Source organism: Pelodiscus sinensis, chromosome 2 (assembly GCF_049634645.1).
Source record: "Pelodiscus sinensis isolate JC-2024 chromosome 2, ASM4963464v1, whole genome shotgun sequence".
Classification (NCBI taxonomy): Eukaryota; Metazoa; Chordata; order Testudines; family Trionychidae; genus Pelodiscus; species Pelodiscus sinensis.
The window spans coordinates 98,464,396-98,491,223 of record NC_134712.1 but is presented as its reverse complement, the minus strand read 5'-3'; the positions used below and the strand labels follow the sequence as shown (position 1 = coordinate 98,491,223).

General features: G+C 42.3%; 1 long non-coding RNA gene across 1 annotated transcript in view; it reads right to left on the bottom strand.

The window, feature by feature from the left end:
- The window catches only part of LOC142826754 (uncharacterized), a 131,663-nt gene extending 113,334 nt beyond the window's left edge, over positions 1 to 18,329 (bottom strand). The window contains exons 1-2 of the long non-coding RNA XR_012900985.1: positions 18,228 to 18,329; positions 15,217 to 15,310 (exon numbers count right to left, since the gene is read on the bottom strand). This is a non-coding gene — a long non-coding RNA (uncharacterized LOC142826754). The remainder of the gene's footprint in view (positions 1 to 15,216; positions 15,311 to 18,227) is intronic.
- Between the last annotated feature and the right edge of the window lie 8,499 nt (positions 18,330 to 26,828).

Below are 26,828 nucleotides of genomic sequence, written 5' to 3'. Positions count from 1 at the left end.
AAAAGGTGTGTGTAGACGCTCAACAGGGGTTTCTTGTGCAAAAAGAGCGTATCAGAAAAAGCACAGGTGCTCTGATGGCCATTCTGTTAATGGCCATCAGAGCTTTCTTGCACAAGAGCATTCATGCAGTGTGGATGCTTTCTTGCGCAAAAGCACATCGCTTTTGTAGTGTGGACACGCTTTTGTGCAAGAAGTTTTTGCAAAAGATCTCTGCTGCAAAAAGCTTCTTGCTCAAAAAGCCTGCAGGGTAGACATGAGCATCTCCAAATAATATTTTCCCCTTGTGTCATTTCCTACCAGTCTGGAGATCCTCAGTCTGGGTCATCATCTTAGAAGACTCTCCTCAATCTTTTTGTGTCAGTTCAAGGAATCTTTTTTAGGGCTTTCAGAGGAGGAGGGGAATCCAAGCCCTTGTTGCTGGAGCAGACTCCAAAAAACTGTAGCTATTCCTGACACAGCTCTCAGACTTGCTCCTCAGTGCAACATACCGATCCATCCCCCCTTTTTTGGGCAAGCAATGTCCTTTTAAACTGGTCCTTTGTTGTAAACATGCTCTGCACTTGTTGCTAGACAGAGCTGCCCTAGCCTAATATTGTTTTACTCACAGCCCTGATTCAATGTGGGACCTGTAGACCGCAGAACAATATCCAAACTTAAATTATGGAATGGAAGTAGCAGAGTTATAGGACACAAGTTTCTAGCAAATACCCTTAAAGAAGGCAGGATTTCATCAGTGTAAAATGAGAAGTAGAGATAAGTGAAGGGCTTCCTACACAAGGGTGGAATTTTGAGTGGGGGGAGGGGCAGCAGCCATGTGCTCTGGGATGCAGCTTGCTTTTCATCCCATGCCTTGGATGCTAAGGGAGTGAGGAAAAAATATTTGCATTCAGTGCATTCCTCTCACATCTGGCTGGTGAAGGCAGCTCATCAGCTAGGTGTGAGAGGCATGCATGGAATGCAAGTACTTTCCCCTCACTCCATTAGCATCTGGGGAATGAGATGAAAAGCAAGCTGCCTCACAGAGTGCATGGCTGCTGCTCCTCTTACCCACCTAAAATTCCACCCTTGCAAACACAGATAGTGCTATAAAAGAAAATCAGCCCTTTTTCATGTAATGTATTTAGTTTACAGTAGCTTGGTTGAAACATCTGGTTCTCTCATTTCTAAGTTTACAATTTGATAGATTAAGACACATAAAGACACTTAGCAGAAATTATAAATATGGAGTGGAAAATCAGATCCCTGGCCTAAATAGCCTTTGGGAAGTTGTTTGAATGTTATCATCTCAGTAGAAATTATGATTTCCTGTCAGAATCAGCACTGAAAATCTGAAGCTACAGAAATTTGCTGCAATGCAGGTGAACCCTTTTTTTTCTCTTAGCCTAACTCTCACACACTATTAGGATGGGATTTTATTTTTTAAAAGATATCAAATTCCCAACTGAATCTCTGATAGACCCATAACTTTTGCAATATGCTAGCCACAGCTCTGATCTATAAATCAGACATTCACACAAATTGATGTCCTAGTCACATCAAACACATTTACTGTACTCCATTTAGTCTGTTCTAAAACTTGCCTTATAATGTAAAAGACCTAATTCTTTCCCTTTATAGTAGTATTGATGTTTAGCTATCCATTATAATTGAAGTAAGATATATTTTAATCAACATTTTTTATAGTCATCAAGCTTTTTGCCATACCTGTATTAGCAAACCACATGTGCATGTGTGATATGTAAATGATAATGTTGCAAAGCCTGTAGGAATATTTGAAACTCTTTATAGTCCTTCACAGCCCAAAGCAAATCATCATTTACTCATTTTACACATGTGAAAATATTACACTTCATTATGAAATAAGGCAATTTGTGAGAAAATATCTAAAATAATCCACTCTTTCTGACAAGGGCTGTTCAAAGCTCATGATCAGAATATCTGTGAACAGTTTGCATCAGACTTTGATAGTCTAATTTTTGAATTTTGCAGCATCCTTCAATTCTAGCTGTGTGAGACTCACTTTTCAGAAACCTCTTACAATATGCCATTATCTTCCATTCGGTATATAGCCCCCATTCTTGATAAGCTATAATAAGTCATGTCTCTGTTTTCTTACAATTTAACAAGCCAGAACAGCAGCAGCTTGATCACTCAAGGCTTAAAATAAAAAAAATACTATTTTAGGGAAGTACTCAGGTTTACTTCAGCCTACACAGATGTTCATTTGCACCAGAGTAAAAAGAGAGGATTAAAAATATTAAATGATGACCACCAGATCATCAGTGTGTCTCCTCAAACACACCTACAAAATTTGCCAGTGTATCATTCAGTAGCAAAATCAGAAACCTGTCCCATTCATGTATGTATCCACATGCTGTAACTATTCATCTCTTTGCTTAATTTGAGCCCAGAAAACCAAGATTATTCTGTCTACAAGAAAGGGGGTTAAGGATTATGCAAGGTGAGTCTGATTACATTTAGGGAATCTGAATGAACAGTTGGATCTAGAATCTTATGTAATAAACACCCAAAACCTATCTTTTACATTTTGTATGTGAAAAAAATATAATTAGGGCTAGTTAAATTATTTATCAAGACTAAAATATAGTAGGGAATATGAATTAACTGACAAATTGCTAGTTAAGTGTGGATAGATATAACCACATAGATGTGTTTAAAAAAAACTATGTGGAAACAGTTGTAGTTGTTGTACTATGTGGAAACTTGTTGTAGTTTATTAGTGGCAGTTGCCTTTCAGAAAATTCATAACAAGCTACATTCTTTTAAAAAGTTGTATAACCCAAAGACAACTATATTTGCAAAGTTACATTTTGCTCAGCCCTATGCTGTATTGCCCTTGATGATATTAAATAAGTCACCTCTCATATGGACTGTCCCTTAACACAGACAAAACACTGAATTTGATGCAGCATGACATATATAACAATTCAGAGTAGATAATATATAAAAATAACAGCTTTTTTCCTCCAGAGAATTCTGAGGTTTCAAGATTTTATCACTGCTTTCTGTGAGCATGTAAGGGAGAATAAAAACCAGAACTCATTTAAGCAAGTATTGCCATTTAGTAGTGTTTTCACTACCTCGGGAAATGGCTACCTGCAAAAGTATGACACTGACCTGTGCCCAGGAAACTCAGAAAGGGGAAATGAAATCACGTGCCCCCACTGGAGTTTGCTAGCTCCTGGAACACTGAACTGAGTCCCTATGTATCTAGGAGAGTCTCTGAATTGCAGCAGCAATGGCTCCAAGAGCCCTCTGACACAATTTCCCTGCCTGTTTAGGATCCTGAGCAGAGATGGTATAAACTGGAAACTCCTACACAAGCCAATGAGGGTAGGAATGTTTTACATAGACACAGTTTGCTGGGCAACAAGAAGACAGAACTGATCGATTCCCACAATGGCCATGGTCAAGCTTCCTCAAAGGATCAACTGTGGTTTTGACATGGAGTGGTTTGAGTTTGGACCTGGAGGAGGAGTAAAAGACCCTGGGGTATCTCTCATCATCTCCCACTCTCTCAGGGATTTTGAAACCATGGTAGAGTTTATGGGAGTGCCAGTCCTGCAGAGACCAGATCAGGGATGCAGAGAATCAAAGCAGTGCTAGCTACCCAGAGGCAGCTAAGATCTCGCCCAGAATCCCACCTTGGGAGAAAGGAGAGGATCCTAACCCCCTTTCTTTTTGTTTAGCACAACCAACTTTCAGAGTGCTGCAAGACATATCATCAAGTCCCATCTTTGTGCAACAGTTCTAGGCAGGTGGTTAGGGGGTTGTGTTCAGGCAGTGATGAGTGAAGGGAGGTTGGGAAATTGTTAGATGATTGATGTTTTAATGTTTACATTAATTTTAATCCTGTCTTTCCCCATATTTGCTGTCCTCAGGAAAGTTCCTGGTGTTATGTTGTTCCTTTTCAAGATGGCTTTTTTTTTTTTTTTGCATTTCTGTTAGTGTATTGTGTTGCATTTTGTATATTATTCATAATAATACAGTAGTGTGTTGTAAATATATTTTCTCTGTTCAGTGGGTTATATTCCCGGTGAACAGAGGAGGGGAGGAGTTATTTCCTCAGGGATAGCTTCCCTGTTTCCCAGGCATAGAGATGTAGAGACACTGAAATAAAGAAACCAGGAGCCAACCCACGCAAGAAGAAGGGATGGAAGAAAAGAAGCCATTCCAATTAGAATGCACCAGAGAGCCAGCTTCAGGCACTTCTCTGGATGTGCCTGAAGAGAGAACATATTAATTGTGATCTCTTCTGAATTCCTCTTGGCCAGGAAATGAACCATCTAACATTGTAGGATATGCTCAAAGAGATGGCACAGACTGTTCCTATTGTGCAGTCCCTCAGTGGAGCCTCCACTGAAAGCTACTGGCACCAGCTTGTGTCATGCTAAGTATTATTTCTCTCTGTCATGCTCCACAGCCTTAATCAACTGATGAAACAATACAATGCAGCATTTCAGAATATATTCATCTTTGGAAATGAGTGCCACTGTGACATATCTAACTTATTCTTCTACCAGCAGCTCAAGGTAATTGCTTTCACCAGGCAGTGGAAATGTCTGCAAGTACATATGATGATCCTGATCCTCCTCTCATTTATATTGTTTATCAGTGACTATGAAACCGGTTTAAATTTAGCCATGTGATCCTGATTTCAGGCAAATTTCATTTTGGTGCACGTGGGGACTGTTCAGAAGGGCCATACTAAATTAGGGCTGAGGCATAGATTCTGGTGGTGGAAGAACCGAGCAGAGGGAGAGAATAACTTGTAAGCTACCTAGTGTCCAGTAAGCTCCTGTGAGCTGCCAAGACAGACAGCTAATTATGGAACTCACATGAGGACAGCCAGAACAGACAGAGAGTATGTCTGTACTGGGAGTCAAGGCAATAATTTCCATCTTGAGGAGACATATGGGCACTACCTGTCGTTGAACTAGCATATGAAAAATATGAAAAATAATAAAATAGCCTCTATTACACAGGCAGTGCAGTGTGACAGGAAGGGCTAACCATTCTGAGTATAAACCCAGCTGGGCCACATAGTACATACTCAAGTGGCTAGCTCACATTACTGCCCATGCTACAGTGACTACACTACCCCTTTCACACACTAGCTTGATGAGTATGTCTTCTCACTCTGGGTATCATACACCCAGCTCTATATGTAGACATGCCTTTAGAGAGACTTAGATGCCTCCAGTGGTCAGGAAGAAGGAATCTAATTCTTGGTTTGGAACTTGCAATAGTCCATCAGCAGCCGCAAGCTAGTGGCCTCCTGTGATGAAGGGGGGATGTGTGGGGGTTTCGAAGGGTTTGAATGCAGAGTGGGTGGCACTTAGTGTCCCTGGGTGTTACTGTTTTAATGAGGTGAGGGGAGAAGGAGTTTATTGTTACAGGGATCAGCACGGAACTTAAGACCCCAGCCAGTGGCCTGGAGACTGGAGACCCCAGTAACTGGTGACTGGGAGACCCAGCTTGGACAGTGCAACTAGTTCTGGCTAGTAGGAGGACAATGGGCTGCAGAGAAAGGACCCAGATGACCTGACCAGTTGGTTCCAACTGGGGTGAGAAGAGAGGGGTCCAGGCGACACTGGACAGAAGATAAATTTACAGGAGAGGAGCTGCTGGGGAAAGATATCGGATGCATGGCTGGGAGGAGGTGGATTCTGGAGTGGGCAGAGGGAGCAGGCAGACCTCATCTGGATGCAGGGGAGACTCAGACACACTGTACTGAAGAATGATAGACTTACAGGCCCTGAGAATTCTTATGCTGTGTTCATATGCTCAATAAACCCTCCTGTTTTCCACTGGCTGAGAGTCGCCCTGTCTAGAGAACAGGGATGCATTATTCTCTCTGGCTATGTCTAGACTGCAAGCCTCTTTCGAAAGAGGCTCTTTCGAAAGATACTTTCGAAAGAGCCTCTTTCGAAAGAGAGCGTCTAGACTGCACGCGGAATTTTCGAAAGAGCAAGCCGCTTTTTCAAAAGAAAGCACCCAGTGAGTCTGGATGCTCTCTTTCGAAGAAGCCCTATTTACATTCAAGAACGCCTTCTTTCGAAAGAAGCACTTGAAATGAGGTTTACCGCCGTCGAAAGAAAAGCCGCGTTCTTTTGATTTAATTTCGAAAGAACGCGGCTGCAGTCTAGATGCAGGTGAAGTTTTTTCGGAAAAAGGCTACTTTTCCCGAAAAAACCCCTGAGTCTGGACACAGCCTCTGGGACTGGAGGCCCTGGGGTCCAGAGAGTGTGGACTCCCTGAGGGGGCCCATGGAGAGAAACAGATGTGTTGGAGGCTCAGAGAGGTGTGGTTCCAGGAGGCAGAAGGGCTCAACCCCCAAGAGAAAGTGAATCCCCAAGAAGGGCTATTACACTGAATGGGGGATTCCCCCAGGAACTGTATGGGCCAAGTGTGAGAAAGACCTGTAAGACTGTGACACCTCTACTGATGAAAAGGGCTCTTGGGACATCCTCTCACCCATCAGCTTTGTGGTCTGCTGCACTGTTCCTTGAGAGTGCCAGTATTCAATCTTTGCATGAAAGGATGTCAGAATGGAACTAGAAGGGTGGAGCAATGTTGCTGCTCTTACTCTCACAACTATGGATTTATACTGGCAGCTGCAGTAGCAGTTAGGGTGCTCTTCACCATTGGCCAAATTCTGTCTTTTGCCAGTTGCCACAAGTTAAGTCTGATGTGTGTGGTAAGTTTACATGTTTTTCTTGGATATACAACTCCACATTGAATTGATTGTCAAGTGCTGTATCATCACTAATTCAGCTAAAAGCATTTCTGGAAGCTGCATAGAGCTATGATGACAATGATGGTGAATTCTAAAGAAGATATCTCAAAATGCTCTCATAGTTCCTTGTTCTTTTCAGCCCATACCTGACAGTGATACTCCTTTGAAACTTGGCCTACATCTTGGTCCTACTCTTATTTCTTTGTGCTCCTGTCTTTTTGCCCTGCAGCAGTGTTTGTTGTGGCTTTTACATTTGGAATTTGTCTTTCCTGACCTGCTTCTTGTCAAGGATGGCAGCAGCCATAGTGAAGCACAGCTAAGTCTGCCAAATGTTTATGTTCCACAAGAAGCAAATCAACATAAAAATTAATTCTGAACTGTTATCGTTGCAAAAAGAAATAGAAGTGAGCCATAAAATTCAAATTCCTCTCTAACCTTCTCTAAAATCTAAAATTTAGGTGTCCAAATCCCAGATTAGGATTGACTCATTATAGAGACAAGGTCAGCTCTGAGGTCTGGATCTGGAGCCAGATTCAAAAAACCTTAAAATCCAAAGGTGTTTTGATGTTGCTTTTTGGCTTGAGCCCATCACTAGTAACACAAATTTGCAACTTTTGCTCCAGCGAGAGCCTTGTTTCCTCCTCTTTATCGATTATGTGAGTCCCCAGCAGAAACAAGCTCAAAGTTATTATTTACAGTCAGGATCCAGGCCCTTTTCTGAGTGAGAGCAATGCTAATAGTGCTGCTGCTGGACTACAATTTCAGTATTCTCATAGCACACTGAAAGCCAAGCCCTGGGAGGCTTTATTTTACTTATGTTTTGTGAAGCTTACTACAAAATTTCCAAAAGTGGATTATAACATTGTGTATCTCCAGTTGAGGGAGGATCTATTTTCACACATCTGAGCACACTTTCAAAAGTTTTGAACATTCACTTGCCTAATTAAAATGGCCATATGGTTGATATTTCAGGCTTCTTGGTCTGGTGACTTATTTTGGCTATAGGTGCCTAATATCAGACAATCACATTTGAAAGATTGTTTTACATATCTAAAATCAGTTTTTTAAAAAAATGGAGGCAGCCCAAATTTAGAGGCTACTTTTGAAAATCTGAATCTATGTGGGATTTCCAGGTCAAATGCCCCTAAACTGCAAGGACATTTTAATCTCTATCTAATTTTAAATTTTGTGGCAAGACCTTATACTGATATTGGAAAAATCAAAACCAGACCCCACAGTATGTATGTTTTCAATTGTTCTTCCTATTAACTAGAATGCTTGGGGGACTTCATAATCTTTATAGGACCCTAACCCAAGTTTGTCCTGAAAAATCTCTAAGGATGGCGAGTCACTGAAAGAATTGGGCTTGTTTAGTTTAGAAAAGAGAAGACTGAGAGGGGACATGATAGTGGTTTTCAAGTATCTAAGAGGATGTTATAACGAGGAGGAAAAAATTGTTCTCCTTGGCCTCTGAGGATAGGACAAGAAGCAATGGAGAGGTTCAGGTTGGACATCAGGAAAAACTTCCTGCCTGTCAGGGTGATTAAAAACTGGAATAAATTGCCTACGGGGGTTGTGGAATCACCATCACTGCAGCTATTTAAGAGCAGGTTAGACAGACACCTCTCAGAGATGATCTAGACAGTGCTTGGTCCTGCCATGAGGGCAGTGGACTGGATTTGATGACCTCTCAAGATCCCTTCCAGTTCTAGTATTTTATGATTCCACCAGCTCCCTAGGTAACCCATTTCAGTGCTTCATCCTCCTCCTACTGAAATATTTTTTCCTAATATCCAGCCTAGACCTCCCCCACTGCAACTTGAGACCTTTGCTCCTTGTTCTGTCATCTGTCACCGCTGAGAACAGCCTCTCTCCATCCTTTTTGGATCCCCCCTCAGGTAGTTGAAGGCTGCTATCAAATCCTCCCTCACTCTTCTCTTCTCCTAACTAAATAAGCCCAGTTCCCTCAGCCTCTCCCCATAAGTCACTTAACCACAGGATTCAGGACAATGGTTGTTAGGGGGGTTGTGCATGTTCTGTCTTGAAAGATCTATGTCTTTATTGCATTCATGACATTTGTAGAATCCAGAAGCCCTAGTGTTATAGCATCCCCAAGTTTTTCAGAAGTGCCCATGAACCAAAACGCCAGTTCTAACAATTATATAGTAGAGATTAGAAGCCAGAATGAAAAGAGGAAGTTCTGAATATGTTACCAATATGTTGGAGCAGGGCTACTTAACATGAGGCCCGCAGACCGTTTGTTTGCGGCTGGTGGTTTGCGGTTTGGGTTTACATGGGGCTCAACATGTGGCCTGCGGGTGGGATTCTTTGAACATGGTCTCCACTGGGAACATGCTCTACAACAGCGAGTCAATATAATGCTCTTCTGTTGATATGCATTTTAGTAGTTAAATTCCTGGACTGTCATTGCTCATTAATTGTGCTGTCATATGTGTGGAAATTGGGTAATTATAGCATTTTATTAATATCAGCAGAACTGACTTAAATGGGGCCTGTGTATTGTGTAGTTTTGCTTTAATTTCTTAATTCATGCCCATCAGTGTGAAAGAAATTATTTGCATATATATTTGCATGTATATGCAACCACACTTAAGTTGAGGCCCTCAGCAAGTGAGTAACATTGTGGCCCCCAGGGCTTCCAAAGCTGAGTAGCCCTGTGTTAGAGGGAAAATGATGTAATTTCTTTTAAAAATAAAAAACCTGGATTTCCAACTCCTTCCTGCAGTTCTTCTTCCCTTGTCATTGCTGACACACATATATAACCACCCGGGGTGGATTTGAACCTGGGACCTCAGTATAGGAGCTGCTGCAGCTTGAGCTATAAAGCCAGCTTACTCTCAGCTTAGGTTGTAGAGTTCCCTTGTTCTTATCTCTCACTGTAAGTAGTCTAAGTGCCACTATACGGGATAGTGAACTATATCGGTGTGTGGTTTACATGTACATTCTAGACTTCAGCAGTTTAACTACAAATGGTGAAGCATAAATATTTAGGGAATATTTGACAGAACAAGGGTGCAAGATTTCAGCTCTCAAATGAATCCGTTTTTTGTCAAAGGGAAAGAATGAACACAGTTGGGTAGATTGATGGAGAGAAAGCACATTACTGATGTTTGAATTAGTGGATTCCCTTCCAAGAATGTTCATGACAGGTATATCAGTTATTCTAACAGGCTCTGACAAGCTGAGAAATAGACACCCTTCTGACAAGGAGTTACAATGTGTTCTCAGTGAATGAGAAGATGAACTACTCAAGGCTGTTTGTATTTATCTGTACTCACTCCCCTTCAGCTCCTCTTGTCTTGGTCTCGGAGATATTAACTTATATGAAATTAAGAAAGAAGGCAGAGAAAATATAACATACTTGTATCGTGTCAAGTTTAGAAAGGATTCACAGCAACTTGCTGAATACTTCTGTTTTGCAATATGTGTACAATGTTAAAGATGCAACCATAAAGAGAGAGTCAGAAGTTTGGGATCCTTTAAATGCAGATTTTTCCCCCCTCAGATCATGCTGTGGGAGAATGAGGAGAGGCAGTACACTAGCAGAGAAGCCCAGCCCAGTGGAATTTTAGCTGACAGCAATTATTCCCCAAGGGTGTGAGGAAGCATGTACAGCAAGTTGAATTCCAATATTACTTAAAAGGGTGTAATATGCATTCTGTCCATGCCAGTTCTCCTTCTCTTGGGCTGTGTCTAGACTACGCAGCTCTATTGGAAAAAGATACACAAATTGCAAAAAGCCTACCAGAGCTGGCCCGAGCCATTTGTGAGCCCCGGACCCCAGGAACGCGGCACTGCCCCTGGGAGTGCAGCGCGTGTGCGGCCCCACCCCCACCCAGTCTGGCAGCCCCGCACGGCACCCCCCACAATGGGGCGCTCCGGGCGGTAGCCCCGCTAGCCTGTACCTTGGGCTGGCTCTGCAGCCTACCTATTTACACTGAGCCAAATGTCAGAAAAAAAATTTTCAGAGCATCTCTTCTTCCTCGTAAAATGAGGTTCACAGGGATGCTAAAAAAAAGTGTCTGCTTTTCCAAAAAAAATTTCAGAAAAGCAGAGACATTCCTTGGATGTGGCAAAATTGTTCCGGGAGACCATCTGTTATTTTGAAATTATTTTGAAATAATGGAATTGCTGTGTAGATGCTCACATTACTTCGAAATAACGTCAGTTATTTCAAAATAACGGTGCTGCGTAGATTTACCCTAAAATGTCAAAGGACTACTCTTTTTTAAAGTTGGGGTATGTCTACACTACAGCGTTATTTCAAAATATCTTATTTTGAAATAGTTAAATTTGAAATAAGTTATTTCAAAATAACGCATCTACACACAAATTGCATTTTGAAATATCACGTCCACACTGAGTCGACGCTGAATCGCATTTAAGGCCGGCTGGAACCAGGTCCGGCAGGGCATCAGGTCAGGAGTTACTTTGTGTGGCTGCTACCTGAGGCTATCCGAGGCCTGTGCTTAAAGGGACCCCCCCAGACAGCCTGTTCTCAGGTTTCTGTACTTGCTTGCCTACCTCGATGAGGGACAGCAAAGCATTTGTCTCTACATGCTCTGGTTACCCTCACTCCAGACACCACAGTACTCTGTAACATGGAGCCAGAGCTGCCCCTGGGCACTCTGGTCCTTCTTGTGGACGTGTTGCTGTGACCATGGCTGCACCTTCTGCAGGCTGCCATCTGGGGGGTCCATCCGGGAGGCTGTCAGTATCCAGGAGACCCTGTGGGAGAGCTTCCACCCTGAAGAGCACTAAGAGCCTCCCTGGTCTGCCCCACTGGGGGCTTATGCCTCAGTCCTCCCTCACATCCTTCCACTTATCCCTCTCTTACCCCCCTTATGGTATCAAATAAAATACATGAATTTTCATGAACACAAACTCTCTTTATTTAACAAAATGGGGGGAGAGCAAAATGAAACTCTGGTGAGACTGGGAAAAGGAGGCAGGAGAGGATAGAAGAGAGGATGGGAGAGGGGAGGGGGAAACCTGAGAGGAGGGAGCTGGAAGGGGGAAGCAAGGGGAAGATGGGGGAGGGGAAGCTCAGGGCTCAGGGTTGGGGGGGGTCTCACCAGAGCAACTTGATTTTCATGCGAACCTGCTCATGGGTTCTCATGTGGCCTTTGGTGGCCAGGCTGACAGCTATCTTGCCATAGATGGCCATGTTCCTCCATGTAGTGCGGAGATCATGGACATTGGGGGCATCCCCCCCAAACCTGAATATGGTCCATGATCTCCACCATGGACCAGGAAAGCACCCACCTTCCCTGGGCCCTGGGGAGTGGTGGAGGGTTGGCTGCCAATGGCTTGCTGGCTCGTGTTTTGGGGCCACTGGGTCAGGGGCAGTGACTGCTGGCTCTGGGCTGGCAGGCTTGGTGCTGGCACAGTCACTGTGGCCAGATTGTACCCCTTTAAGGGCTCCGGGGACGGGGAAGGAGAAGAGTGTTCTTGGTTGAGGCTGGAGTGGCCACCAGGGCACCCTGGGAAGGCTGGAGGCCCCCTATTTCCAAATAAGCATCTACACAGTGCTTATTTTGAAATAGCAATTTTGAAATTGGCACTATTCCTCGTGGAATGAGGTTTACCAATTTCGAAATAAGTGTTCCGCTATTTTGAATTAATTTCAAAATAGCTGTTTGGCTGTGTAGCCACTGGTAAAGTTATTTTGAAATAACAGCTGTTTAAATTTTGAAGATTGCCTATCTTCTAGAACTGGAAGGGACCTTGATAGGTCATCAAGTCCAGTCCCCTGCCTTCACAGCAGGGCCAAGTACTATCCCTGACAAATTTTTGCCCCAAATGGCCTCTGCAAGGATTGAACTCATAATGCCAGGTTTAGCAGGCCCATGCTCAAACCACTGAGCTATCCCTCCTCCATTGTTAGCTGTTATCTAGAAATAACTTTGCTATGTAGAGATACCCTTACAGACTATCATGGCTAGCCCTCTGAGACTGCCACCATGTGTGATTAATGCTACCACTAGTGCTATCAAAAACAGTGCTTTCATTTCTCTTTCCAGCTACTATTTTACCTGACTTCTGGCTATATGCATGAGAGAAAAGTTCTTTTTACCCCCTCTCTTTTCTCTTCGTTACCTTCTCAGGGTTAACTGTAACCTTGATTTAAAATGCTTAGAGGCCATGGGCTTTTACTTCCATTTTGTCTTTGATTAATTGCTGCTATGAGGTTGGTCTTCTGAATGCATAATCTACAGAAACACAACACCTAAAATGTGCACTTCTGACAATGATGTGAAAGCAGTGGGAAAAGTGATTAGTTCCTGGTAAGAGAGGAGTTATTTTATTGCTTCAGGAAATATGAGAAGAGTTGTTAACACAAAGGAGGCCAGAGATGCTGTTTCAGGCTTGTTGTTATGTTCCTTTTGTGGGGAAATTACGTGTTTTGCTTTTGAATAAGGCCATAGTGATGGCTGAGCACTGAATGATTACACAAGTGCTAATATTATTTCCAGGAATGCCAATTTACAGGGAGAGAGCGACAGAACAAAATACATGGGGGTTTGGGGGTGGAGGAAAAGGGTAAGACAGGAGTAATATGTACCTTTTACTCTATTCCTTGGAAATACCTCTCTACTGATGCTTTCTCTTTGCAAAGTTCTGAATCCTCTGAAAGTGTGTTAAAAACATACAATCCATTGGGAAATTTAACAGGCAATATACACAATATTCATGATGTTTAAAGGAGAATTTGGCTCAAAGGTAGCCATATGGATATTTATATGTCTACCTCCAGGGCAATGCTATTTCACTAAACCCTTAGGATTATTATTTCTGGAAGCAAAGTATTTAGGAGGCTGGTCTTTTGGAAGTGGTTAAAGGTGAAACAGAAACGGAGAGTGAAACCTGGTCCCATGAAAGACAATAGCAACCATCTCATTCATTTCAGTGAGGCCAGGATTTCACCCAGAGAATGCAAATTGCTTGAATGATAGCTGTTCAGTCTGACTCACCATTGTTCTCTCCTTTGTGTGGCCATGTTTTAAAGTTTCTGCCATACTGATCTGATAGCATTTTACAGCTAATTAGCTTTGGGGTAAATAACTATAAAAGGGGCAAAGTTATGGAGACTCGCTACTCTTATTTCCAAAATCAATTTTACTCTGTGGCAGGTTCTTGAATTAAAATAGTTACGTATCTTTCTATATTTAACTGTAGTAGAGGGGGCAAATTCATTGTATTGAAACTGACCTGGAGTAATAGAATTAACCTAGGAATTAATTTAGTATGGGTTAGACAAATATCACAGCTATGGTTGCAGATATTAAAATCTGATGAATGACAACAACGCTTATTAAATGCTTATGCAGTATAGACTGGGAGGCCTTCATTATAATTATGATTAAAGAGACTTCACGGTGAATTGTTTTGCGAAAACAGATTTAGAAGGTTTTGGTATAGAAATACTATTTGATTACTTCTATTGCAATGACAAAATTGCTCACATTTACAAAGTCCTATTATTTTAATCTAGTTTATTAGGATTTATTTTGTTCTTTGTAACTGTTAAAAAATGTGGTGGCTGAACTAGTCAAAACCATTGGCCTAGTAGAAAAACTAAATGGATAAATTCATGGTTTACTGGTTGCATATTAACTGCACCATGTTCTCATATTTTGGATAAGTTTAAACTTCTTGATTTTCATTATTCACATCAGACATTAGGATTTTTATCTGTGCATAAAAGAAGAACTAAGCAGGTGGCAGCTAACCCCTGAAGGTTCTCTTGACAACTACAGGCACCCCTCCATTGTTTTGTTGCTGTCTCTGAAATTAACTCATCAGGTAGTCCTGCATCAGAAAAATATATTTGTCATGCCCTGACAAATAATTATCACTTCTTTCTATCTTCTCTTCAAAACAAGCAATATAAAGAGCATCTCAGATATCTGTTCCTTGCTTCCTTGTTGCTAGGAAGGTTGACTTAAGATATGCAACTGCAGATATGTTTATTACGGAGCTAGAATCGACATATGTTAAATCACTCTTCTCTTGACTTTTGTCCACACAGCAGGAGGTCAATTGGGAGTAAATGCTCTTGTTGGCTTCCCTTATTCCTTGTGAGGAGCAGGAGTACCGGTGCTGATGAGGCTATATTAGACCCGCTAAATCAAACCCCAGAAGATCAACCGCAGCAGTGTGGATCTTCTATATAGCGTAGCCTTGGCCTACATATATCCTGAGCTATGTTCTAAGTCCGGCATTGAAAACAAATGGGAGACTTGCTTCTAGTGAGACCTTACAAGTATTATTATACACCTTCAACATATTTTTAATAAGTGGCATTAAAGGATGGACAGAGTTTTAGATTTAGTCTTAAATAAGGAGGAGTTGCATAATTCCCCATGTCTGGTAGTAGAATTGAGGAGTCTACATGGCTTCAGGTATTAATGTTTGCAGTTGTCATGACTTACCCAGTCTATTTCAGTGCCTCTAGGACCATTCATCTGTTTTTTTCATTGTATTTCTGTACATAGATGGCAGAATACCACCAGAATTGTGGTTTCTCTGAGACAAAACAGGCCAGGACAACATTAACACAAATGAACATAAATGAACAACAATGTGCTTAGAAATACCAACACTTGATCCAGTCACTACATACACCCTTAGGGCTGTTATGAAAGTTTTAATATGTTTTAATATCCAATTCTTTGATAGGATAACAAGTCTTGTGGATAAGGGAGATGCAGTGGACATTGTATACCTAGACTTTAGTAAGGCATTTGATATGGTTTTACATGACCTTCTTATCAATAAACTAGGCAAATGCACTTAGATGAGTCTACTATAAAGGGAGTGCATAAGTGGCTGGATAACCTCTCTCAAGGTGCATCTAGATTGCAGAGGGGTTTTTCAGAAAAATGGCCATTTTTCCAAAAAAACTTCACTTAGGGTATGTCTACACTACCACCCTAGTTCAAACTAGGGTGGTTAATGTAGGCAACTGGAGTTGCAAATGAAGCCCGGGATTTGAATTTCCCGGGCTTCATTTGCATATTGCCGGGCGCCGCCATTTTTAAATGTCCGCTAGTTCGGACTCCATGCCCGCGGAGTAACGGTAGTTCAGAATAGGAAGCCTAATCTGAACTACTTAGTTCGTGCCGCATGTAGCCACGGGCACGGAGTCCGAACTAGCGGACATTTAAAAATGGCGGCGCCTGGCAAGTTCGTATGACTACATTAACTACCCTAGTTCGAACTAGGGTGTTAGTGTAGACATACCCTCACATCCACACTGCCATTGCGTTCTTTCAAAAGAAAATTGAAAGAATGCAAGGGTTTTTCTGACATTGGTAAACCTCATTCTACAAGGAAGGACGCCGTTTCCAAAAGAGCTCTTTCAGAAAAAGGTGTGTGTGGACACGGAAGAGTGAGTTTTTTCGAAAGAAGAGTCCTCCAGCAAAAAGCACAGGTGCCCTGGTGGCTACTTTGTCCATAGTAATCACTACTTAAATGTAAGATAGCGTCCATTCTGTATGCACGCTATCTTTCAAAAAAGCAGATTGCTTTTTCAATGCACTTTGGCAGTGTGGACTCTCTCTTTTGAAAGAAGTTTTTTCGGAAGATCTCTTCAGGAAAAGCTTCTTCCGAAAAAAGTCTGCAGTCTAGACGTACCCTCAGAGAGTAGTTATTAATGGTTCAGAGTCATGCTGGAAGGGCATAACAAGTGGGGTTCCCCAGGTTGCATTTATATAATCAAATGGAGATATCTCAGGAAGGAGAGAATTCCTTTCTTTAATATTTTATAAATCAATTTGATCAAAATGTTTCTGCTGAATTTTAATTCTTTACAATTCTATTTTATACTATAAAATCTAATACAAAATTAAAAAGTAGTTTCAAAACAAACATTTTTGATATGTAAACATTGGACTGGGAAAGCATTTGGACATAGTCAGAACTGTTTTGTTTTGTGCTTTTAGGAAACAAACATCTACAAATTACTGATTTTTTTCTAGTTTTTGTATTTTTAATTAAAACAAACAATTTCTATGGAAATGTTTATTTATTCCTTCAAAAACTTTTTTTGACTAACTTCAGCCAGTGCTAAAGGATTTTTGTCTTTCATAAAAGACTTGAAGACTTTAATTGTTATTTTTGTTTAAACAAATTCTCTGATTTTGGTGTTAAGTCAAACAATTATTTGGCCAGCTTATTGTACTATTTTGTTGCATGATTGTTTTGGTGAATAATTTGTAGTGTCTCTTTTTCTGACTTTTTAAGCAATTACTATTGGAATGCTGGGCAGGGGCATGATTTTTATGTAATTAGTTCTTGCAGTTGATTACCAAACTTAAAGCATTTGGGAAAAATTAATCATTTTCTATTACTTTGTGATTGTCCAACTTTTCATCATAAAGATTGTGTGACAGGACCAACAGCCTGCACACCGGACCACCCAGGGAGGCAGGAGGAGAGCAGGGCTGTGGGCAGCACGCTGCGGCGCCCCAATGCCGCCGGAGAATGGCGGCGGGGCCGGAACACATGCACGGCAGGGAAACCAGGGGCCCTGCCCCCAGCATGGTTCCGGGAGGGGCCAGGGCCAGGAGTGATGGCTGGGATGCAGCGAGGGAGGCTGCCACATCACGGAGGAGGCGGTGCTCTCAGGCCACGTCACAACCGGCAGGCCAGTTCAAAAGGGCTCGACGGCAGCACGGAGGGGGGCAGCCTCCTCCGCTGCAGGCAGTGGAGGGCCGGGCTGAGGACGGACCGGAGCTCTCCCCGAGGCCAGCGGATGGCCCCCCCCACCCCAGGACAGCCCCCGCAGGTGGCGGTCGGCCAGCCCGGAGACCGGAACCGAGCAGGGGAACTCATGCCACCTGAGGAGGGTGCGAACCGGCAAGGCCTCGGTGCGGGAGAGCGGAGCCCCAGGAGGAGCGGCCAAGGAGCGCCACAGGCAGCAATCACCAGAACCCCAGTAGGCATGAGGGGGCCAGAAACCGGGCCCCAAGGGCCTGGGGAGGGGAGGAAGCAGCCCGGGGCGGGAACCTGGTGGCATCCGTGGACAGACGTGTTTTGGGAGTAAACTCCCCCGTCTGTCATGCAGGGACATTGGCGAGCCCCTCCACTTAGGGCCCCGGGCTGGGACCCGGTGAAGAGGGCGGGCCCAGGTTCCCCTCCTCCTACTCCCCTTGCTCACGACTCCTGCAACCCTGGTGGACAAACGAATGTGCACCTATGCCGGTAGGCCGCCCTGGCCAAAGCCGACGGGACTAGCCCCCAGAGGGGCCAAACTCTGGACCCAGGACCCAATAACTGGGTTGAGGGGGTCTGCTGAATCCCCCCGGCTCACTTGAGAGGGGGTGATCGCACCCAACATACCGGCCCTGGGATCGGGAGTCGAACGAAGGGGTCCGGTGAGCCCCCCGCCCGGCCGACAGGGGGTGATCGCACCCCATGACACGTCCACAGACTGACTCACCAATAAAGAGGATCTTTAATGACCCCTTTTCTGATCCAGAAAATATTATTCTTTTTCCAGCTCTTCATGTAGCCAGTAAATTTTCAGAAATATCAAGTCTCTGATAAGAAAGAAAAATGTCATGTGTATTATTTTCAGCATGAAGATATACACGCTGGATAGATCATCTAAATTTCTCTTAGAAAATTTTTTGGACAAGATCAGTACAAAATAATTCTGTGTGTGTGACATTTAGTTTTAGAATGCATAATTAACTTAGCTCCCAGACACATTCGTCTTCAGTTTAATTAGTGTAATTTAAAATATCTCAGTATGGGGGTTTAATTTACTCTATGTCAAAATTTCTATTATATTAAAAAGAGAGCTTCATTTTTTGTTTGTGTAACCATGTCAGAATATAGGAATATGAATTTAAATGAATAAGAAAAGAATTTTAAAGAGATTAAAGTTGTCACACAAATCACAGATGAAATTGCAATTGGGACTTAATCATGAGGCTAATTGACAGAATATTTGACAAAGTACTAGAGAACACAGCCTTTCCGTATCTAGAGATCTGATCCATCACAGAGCTCACACATGCATAAAATAGAAGTAGTTTCACTGAAGCCAAGGGAGTTAAACTGGTATAAACCCAGAGTGAGATAAGAAGTGAGAATAGAATCCAGATTTTCTGCCTTGATTATTTCAAACTATAGGCTGCATTTTGTCCTTTTGTGTGGGAGGCTTAGTGCTACAGCAGGTAGTACTTCAAAGTGAGCAACTTGTCCAGCTAGGGTTTTATTCTGCTCCAGTACAATTCACTGTACAAACTCCCATTTCTCCCTATGTGCCAATCAGCAGGGCCACCCAGCTGTACAAGAGGTGACAGTTTAGTGCACTCTGTAAAGGCAATATTCTTCCTGCCGAGGGCAACCCAGGAGCTTTGAGAAGCAGCCAGGATGCTTCTACTGACCCCACCCTCCAACCCCTGCAGAGGTATGATTGTATTTCACTGTTTGCTATACATTGTGACTAAATGCCACACTCTAGCTTATAGAATAAATGTATGATAATGTATCATATTCGGTTCTCAGTGATGTCAGTGTCTTATTTAACTTCACATCAGTCAATGGAAATAAATTCAATGAACATTCAATGTACACAAGTATAAATGAAAAAGGAATCTGTTTTTATGTATACTTTGTTTGAGGAATACAACCCCTTTTAATTAGACATTTTGTTGCAATTTATCTCTGTATATTTAAGTTTCAAAGTTAGTACAGATAAACAAATAAGATTTTTTTCCACAATAGCTTCAGTGAGGCTTAGAATTTGAAATCTAATATTTATCTCTTTCTGTAGAGACACAAAGTCTCAGACACAAACACTGAATATCTTTATTTAGAAGCCATAGCTTCTATTAACATTAATTACTTTTTCTCCCTCTGTGATTTTCAAATTCAAGTGGCTTCAAATTCAAATAAAAGATGGCTTATAGTAAATCTAATAATTTTCCATGGCCTCCTGGGTAATAAGTGAACAATTACTAAACAGAGGTGGCTTCTAGCATAGGAAGATATATTGATATGTTAATATGACTGTTTTGTTCCTTTGGGAGATATGATTCCTCAGAATATTAATTCTTACTCTAGTTGTTTACTGACACTCCATTCTGTTTGCTCTCTGAACAAATACAGTAAATGAAAAATATAGACTGCCTTGACAAATAGAATGAAATATTAACAGCTGGGCTCTAATAACTTTCCTCAGAAACGTTAGCACTCTTATCCACATCATAAGATTTGATTTACATTTTAATATCAGTTGGGTTATGTGAAATGTTTTGAGGGGCTCAAAGCTGGAGGATATCAGGGCAGGGAGGTACTTGAAAATCTTTCGCATTCTGGGTATGTCTAATGCAGAGGTTTTTCAAAAAAAACCTTCACTTACATCCACACTGAAATCATGTTCTTTTGAAAAAAATTGAAAGAACAGAGGGGTTTTTCTGTCATTGGTAAACCTCTTTCTATGAGGAAGAAGCCTTTTTCTGAAAGAGCTCTTTCAGAAAAAGGCATGTGTGGACGGGGCAGAGGGAGTTCTTTCGAAAGAAGAGGAAAGCCACTCTGTCCATAGTAATCACAGCTTAAATGAGAGATAGTGTCCATTCAGTGTGGACATTGTCTTTTGAAAAAGCAGATCACTTTTTCCAATGCACTTTTGCTGTGTAGACACTCTTTTTCAGAAGTTTTTTCGGAAGATCTCTTCCGGAAAAGCTTCTTCCGAAAGAAGCCTGCAGTTTAGACATAGCCTTTGCTCCTCGATCATTCCCTGAATAAGTAGTTTAAAAAAAAAATCTGGGACCACTCTGCCTTCAGCATATGGTCTATGGAACCTGCGATATTCAGACAGCTGAAGGTTAGTCAAGATAAGGAAACTGAGACATAGTGAAATTACACCCAAGATCTACAAAATTGGCTGTATATTTAGATACTTAAATCAGTATTTAGGCCTTTTTATTAAAGGTGGTTTTTCAAATCATTTAAGATTTTTCTCTTTATTCAATATGATCAGAATTTCTTAGCTTGTTCCTGAAATCATGTCATGGAGCACTTATATAATTTTTATTATTCCTCTTTCAGTTGTACTTCATTTTTAATTAACGAAAAACTGCTGGGTTTAGCACTATCAAATACCTGCTTATTTCTATTTATTTTTGCTATAAAAAGAGGCAAATATTGAGGACATTTATGTTTCACTGTGATTAAGAAACTCTTTTAAAAAGCCTTGTTCATTGAATTGATGGGCTCTTTCTTCAGGAAAGGACCAGCAGTCTCCAAAGGGGATTCCAACAGAGTGCAAAGACTCCAATCTTCTCCCATGTCTAGCTCCCTACTTGTGGTGGGCTGTGTATACCTCGCACTGGACCAGGAGGGCTTAATGCACTGAGCGTGCTCCAAGGGCTCTATGGGCTGGGGTAGTATAAAAGGGAGCCACTCAGCGCAGTCTGGGGGGGGGGGATGGTAGAGAGGAAGGACCTGCATTGGGAGCACTAGAAGTGGACTAGCCAGAAGCCCACACCATTAGAGTTGGAGCCCTGGGTTACTGTATTGACTCTCCAGAGCAAGTGCAGTTAAAGGTAGAGACTGGCGCTGTGGAGCCTGAGGACCCAGAAACTATGTGAATCACCCCAGTGCCAGGGCTAGTAGGACTCAGTGAGGATGCATGAGGGGTATCTCTCAACTGACTGAGCTCAGTGCATGGAGGTGGGATTCCCAGCTGAGCGAACAGTGAATCACTTTCACACTGACAAGGCTTTCTGGTTTATGTTGGAGCAGGGTGGGCCTGGGCCTCCCTACTGGAGCTACTGCCCCAACTCCTTTGACTCTAGCCAGTAGGATATATTGCCCTATTCCAAAGGGTTGCATTATAGACTCTGGCCGTGGGGCTGTGCTGTGCTATCCTGTGACTCAAGGACTAATTTACATACTGTGGACATTGGGCTGTGCTGCCTCAGGGTGGGGAGCATTTATTATGTGATAGATATTTTACATGTTCAATGTTGGTGCCTACAGTCCTAATTTTTTTCTTCAACTTAGTATTACTCAGCCAGTAAGTCCTGTTCTTGAGGCAGAAAAATAGGCTGGAGGGAGATTTTTAATTTGTTTTTTTTTAAAGATTGTCCTTGCACCAAGACTAATTATGGCATTCAAATAAATCATGTCAAAGATCCCAGTCCTGCAAGCATTTCTGCACATGAGTAACCTTACACTTGTTATTTCACTTCCTGAGTTAATTGATGTCTATGGCAGTAGGGCACACGAAGAAAGTTAAGCAAATATTTAATAGGTTTCTTGAATTGAGGCCTTTCTGGTTATATAACCTTCTGTTCAGTTCTGCTGCAGAACATGTATTGCTGTGTACTTTACAATATTACCTATGAATATATTCATAAACAAGGCAGTTTATTTTTTTAATATATCCAATGACTCACATTGAGTATCAAAGTTCAGAAAACAGGCTTTTGCTGAAAATCAGAGAATAATATCTTTAGTGAGGTATAAAACTTAAGGTTTAGCTACTATAAATGCCAGAATAAAACTGCCTATATTTTTTATTTATTCCACTAGTCATGTATAATCAATAAATGAACTCCAAAAATTGCCTCTGTTGTAATCATTGCAAACTGTGAAATCACAACCCATCAGCTTGGATTAACCTTAACCAGTCACTTAACTTTTATAGGAAGCAAAAGTTTATGAGAGCTGATACATGATCAAAGTAAATAACCTAAGCACCTTACACAACAGTGCATTTCTCAGTAGCAGCTCAAAGCTGCTCTTCACATCTATTAGCCCAATCAAGAGAGACTGGAGCAGGTGCAGCTATTGAAGTCTGTGGTTATGAACCATCTGGGGTCCAATTCGCTTCTCACAGCAGCTGTACATCAGTGTGATTCCATTGTCTTCAGTCAAGTTTCTGCCTGTGCACTGGTTTAGCATGACAGTAGACCTATTGCAGTCAGTGGACTAAAGTGTTTGCTAACATTGAGGCCTATAATGCAAAAGGTAATGTAATAATATTCATTTTTACAGCATTTAATGTTTTTTAAAAAGACTACAATTATTGGAAGGCTATAAAATGTTATGTTTAAGCCGGCCTTTATCTATTAGAGATGCTGTCGTATGGTTCGATTTATTTTAGATCCAAGGGAAACCAGGACACGCCAGGGCTACTTAACCACTTTCTTATTTATTGCAAGCTTTAAGCACTTAATACAGTTGTTTAAGTTTTACATGCCTTAAGAACAATTACTATACTATACACTTTAAATACTATAAATTCTAAAGCAATTAATACAGAGCAAAGCAATGCAAAAGCAATTACTGAAAGATACACTATATACAATAATAAAGCCTAATTCACTTACACTTCACCCGTATGCTACCCACAGTAGCAGGCAGGAGGTTGTGGTTCTGTCTTTTCCCACACATATGGATGCTACCACTGATGTAGCCAGTGTGAAGGGTCTAATCACTTCTAGTTACATCGAGCAGGACCTGTGGGTCAATCCTACCCATTCCCTCCCATCGATTGTTCTTACTAAGCCAAATTTATAGTTAAACGAGACTTGGTTGTTCTAATAATATTTATCAATTGATTACGTGTTGTGTAGGATATGTATAATGCCCAATGCCCCTATTTGGGGTTGTGACAGGGCGGCAGGGACCGTGGACACTAGCCCCGCGCCCCGCACTGGAGCGCCAGACGGTGCCGCCACCAGGAAGCCGGGGCGGCTCTGCCGAGCCTGTTCGGCAGCGGCCGCCTGCGCAGGTGCAGTCATTTCCTGGGTGGGCTGCCCGGAGGCGGGGGAGTTGACGGCACAATGCGCAGGCGTCGGCGTCCTCGGCAAGGGGCGCCGGCTTCAAAAGATGGCTCCCGGCTGGGAGCAAGAGAGAGGAGGAGGAAGACGTGGGCAAGAGAGACCGAGCCAGCAGAGACCCGGGCCAGACCCAACGGGACATAGGAGACCCCGACGGAGGACCGGCACAGCGGGAAGAAGTGAGCCCCCCCGCCGAGCAGAGTGGAATAGACAAGGACTAGCCGGGATGGAGGAAGCAGCCTAGGACGGGGTCTGGGAAACTCCGGGGACCAGTGAGTTGCGGCCGTAGCCCCCCCAGTCGGGCAGCGCGTCTACGACGCCTACCCTTAGGGTCCTGGGCTGGGACCTGGAGAGGGGGAGGGCTCAGGTCCCCCTCCGCCTCGGAAGGCCCCATAGGGGCCGGTTGGGTGATCACGACAGAACGCTAAGGGTCCCCCACCCCACTGGGGGAGCCCTGGCACGCAACCAGACGGGTTGGGGCATGACAGGGGTACATCCTGCTACCCAGGATGTAACCTAACTAAGTGCATAGTTGACAGTTTCATGGCTGCATCTGTACTTTTTGCTTATCAGAAACAAGTACCGATACGCGGCTGCTTGTCCTATGTTCTTGACATGGTCTCGCGTACCACACTTAATCTGCATTGTTATGTAAAACAATTCCTGACTTTCACAGCTTTCTTTATTAACCCAGCCTTGCCTGTGTGCTTTGTCGCACCAGACTTGAAACAGGCCAGAAATCCACACTGTGGACAAGGCAGACATTGTCATTTATTACCAAGGTAGAGTAGTCCAGGTTCCCCTACAGATGCAAATATCTCTCAACTGCCTACTGCAAAGTTTCTTATACCACCCTCCCAGCCATCTGATTTTGACCATGGTTGGAGATCAGATATTAGATTAGATGCATCCTTGGTCTATGTAATTCATACTACCGAGACAACTTTATTTTGCACAAGATGTTAAACACTGCAGTACCAAGTTGCACCAGCAGTTAATTGCTATGTCTCTATCCCATTTCTAATACCAATACATACCACTTTTACTTTAGTTACCTCCTTTCAGTGCAATCCTTATAGCTACACCTCTTTCACTCCAGTGACATTTTGAAGGTGCATATTTCAGCTGCAGACTTGCCTATGCTATCATATTCCAGCATTGTGACTTGTGATTGCCAGTTAAACCAGGACTGAATTGGACCCTAAAAAGTAGATGATGCTATTAAGTAAAAGTCTTACTTTGGATGTAGTGCAAGGGGAAAAAATTGTGCCAGGATGTACAGGCTAATGAATGTGTGTGTATGTGTGTTGGGGGTGAAGTATGACAAAGCCAGAGCTCCAACTCCTTCCTGGATCCTTAGGATAATTTGTTCCCCTCGGGACACACACACAGGAAACAGTCTTTAGATACCATTAGAGTTATGCACTTTTTCTTTAGGGATGGAATTTTAAAAATGTCTAAGTGATCTAGGGGTACATGTCCTGCTGACATTGAAAATACTCCTCTTGCATATTGTTACCCATTCCTAATATAAGACTTCTAGAAAATTTGCAAAAATGTGTTCAGCAGTTATTACAAAAGAATTCAATCCTCCTTAAGGCTATTACACTGAAAGGCCCACACATTTGTTGAAAAGATATTAGTACTAATAGTCAGTATTAGTAACTGACTATCATTCAGTTGCAAAAGAACTGGCAGAAGCAATCTTTCTGGTTGTACATGAGTCAGAGAGTTAAAAACCAAATTTGTCACAATGATTTAATATCTTAGTGGTGGCAGAAATGTGCCTTTTACATGCTAAAGTTTAGACTTCCATTGAAAGTTGGACCAAATAGGTTTTTTCTATCAGTAATGATCATGGCCCAGCACTCTATATTTTCTAGCGCTGGTGTGACTTATGCAGGGCCTGAGCAAAGAGAAGTTTTCCATTTTGTTATTGGGAAAAAATTTAAAAAATGTATGATTGTATAAAAATGTATGTCCATCTTACATTTTAACTAAATAAGGTGATGTTGTGATTAGAGCTGTCTGAATAATTTCTAATTCCATTGCAAGTTGTCTATCAGCAGATTTTTCCAGGTCTCAAATATATTTGCAAGTCAAAAACTCTGTGAGTACTTCATTTCTACTCAGATATTCATAATGTTATAGATTCCAAGGCAGGAAAGGACCATTGTGGTCTTCTAGTGTGACCTCCTGCATACATCAAGAACATTTTATTATTGAGTCAATATTCCAGACTAGAGATCTGTAGATACAAATGTGGTCTTATTTCATGTTTGTTTTGTAATTGGATGAGTGCATTGCTTCGAATAAGGCTTCTGGTGAAAATGTCTATTTATGAAGTCAACGTTCTCTCTACATGAATATTCTCGGGAATTCACTCGAGATTTTCTGTTTCCATTACAGTGCTGATAGTAAACTTTCATAGTCATTAATATAAAATGCTATTGAACAGTATCAAATTGAAGGGGTTTAGCACACATGCGTATGAAGATTCCTGGACTGTCTTTCTTTAATATGTGCCCACTGACAGGAGAGGGCAGGAAGGGCAAAGGGGATAACTGTCTTGGGGCCCAGTGATTCAACAGGGCCTGGAGTTCCCAGCCATCTTTTAATGGAGCATAAGTTTTCGTGGGAAAAGTCCCACTTTGTCAGTAGGGCTTTGCCCACGGAAGTTTATGCTCCAATAAATCTGTTAGTCTATAAGGTGCCACAAGACTCCTTGTTGATTTTGCAGATTCAGACTAACACGGCCACCCCTCTGATACTACTCAGCCATGATTGTTGCCACAGGGCCCTTTAAATCATTGCCAGACCGTGCTCCAGGCAGTACTGAGGTCTGGGGCAAAGGGGCATGCCGTGGTCCAAGGGATGCTGAGGTCTGGCTGCTCCCGGCCCTGCCCCCTCTGCCCAAGGTCCCAAACCTTTCAGGAGCGTGGAACTCTGCCGCCTGCTCCCTCTGGCAAGGTTATCAACTCCTGTGACAGCACTAGTAATTATGAATGGTATAATAAAGCTAAGGTACACTGCATTGTATGTTACAAGGGAATTAAGGCTTTTAATGCTCTTCAGAATTGTTTTAAACTCTCTGGTGATTGTGCTAATGGTTTGCCTGGAGATAATAGCTCTTCTAGTAGATGCAGTTTGTATTCAATGTCAATGTTTTGGGATACTTGTAGGAATCCTAGTAAAATGATACCCAATAGTATTTGTAACTTAGGGAACTGGATGAAATA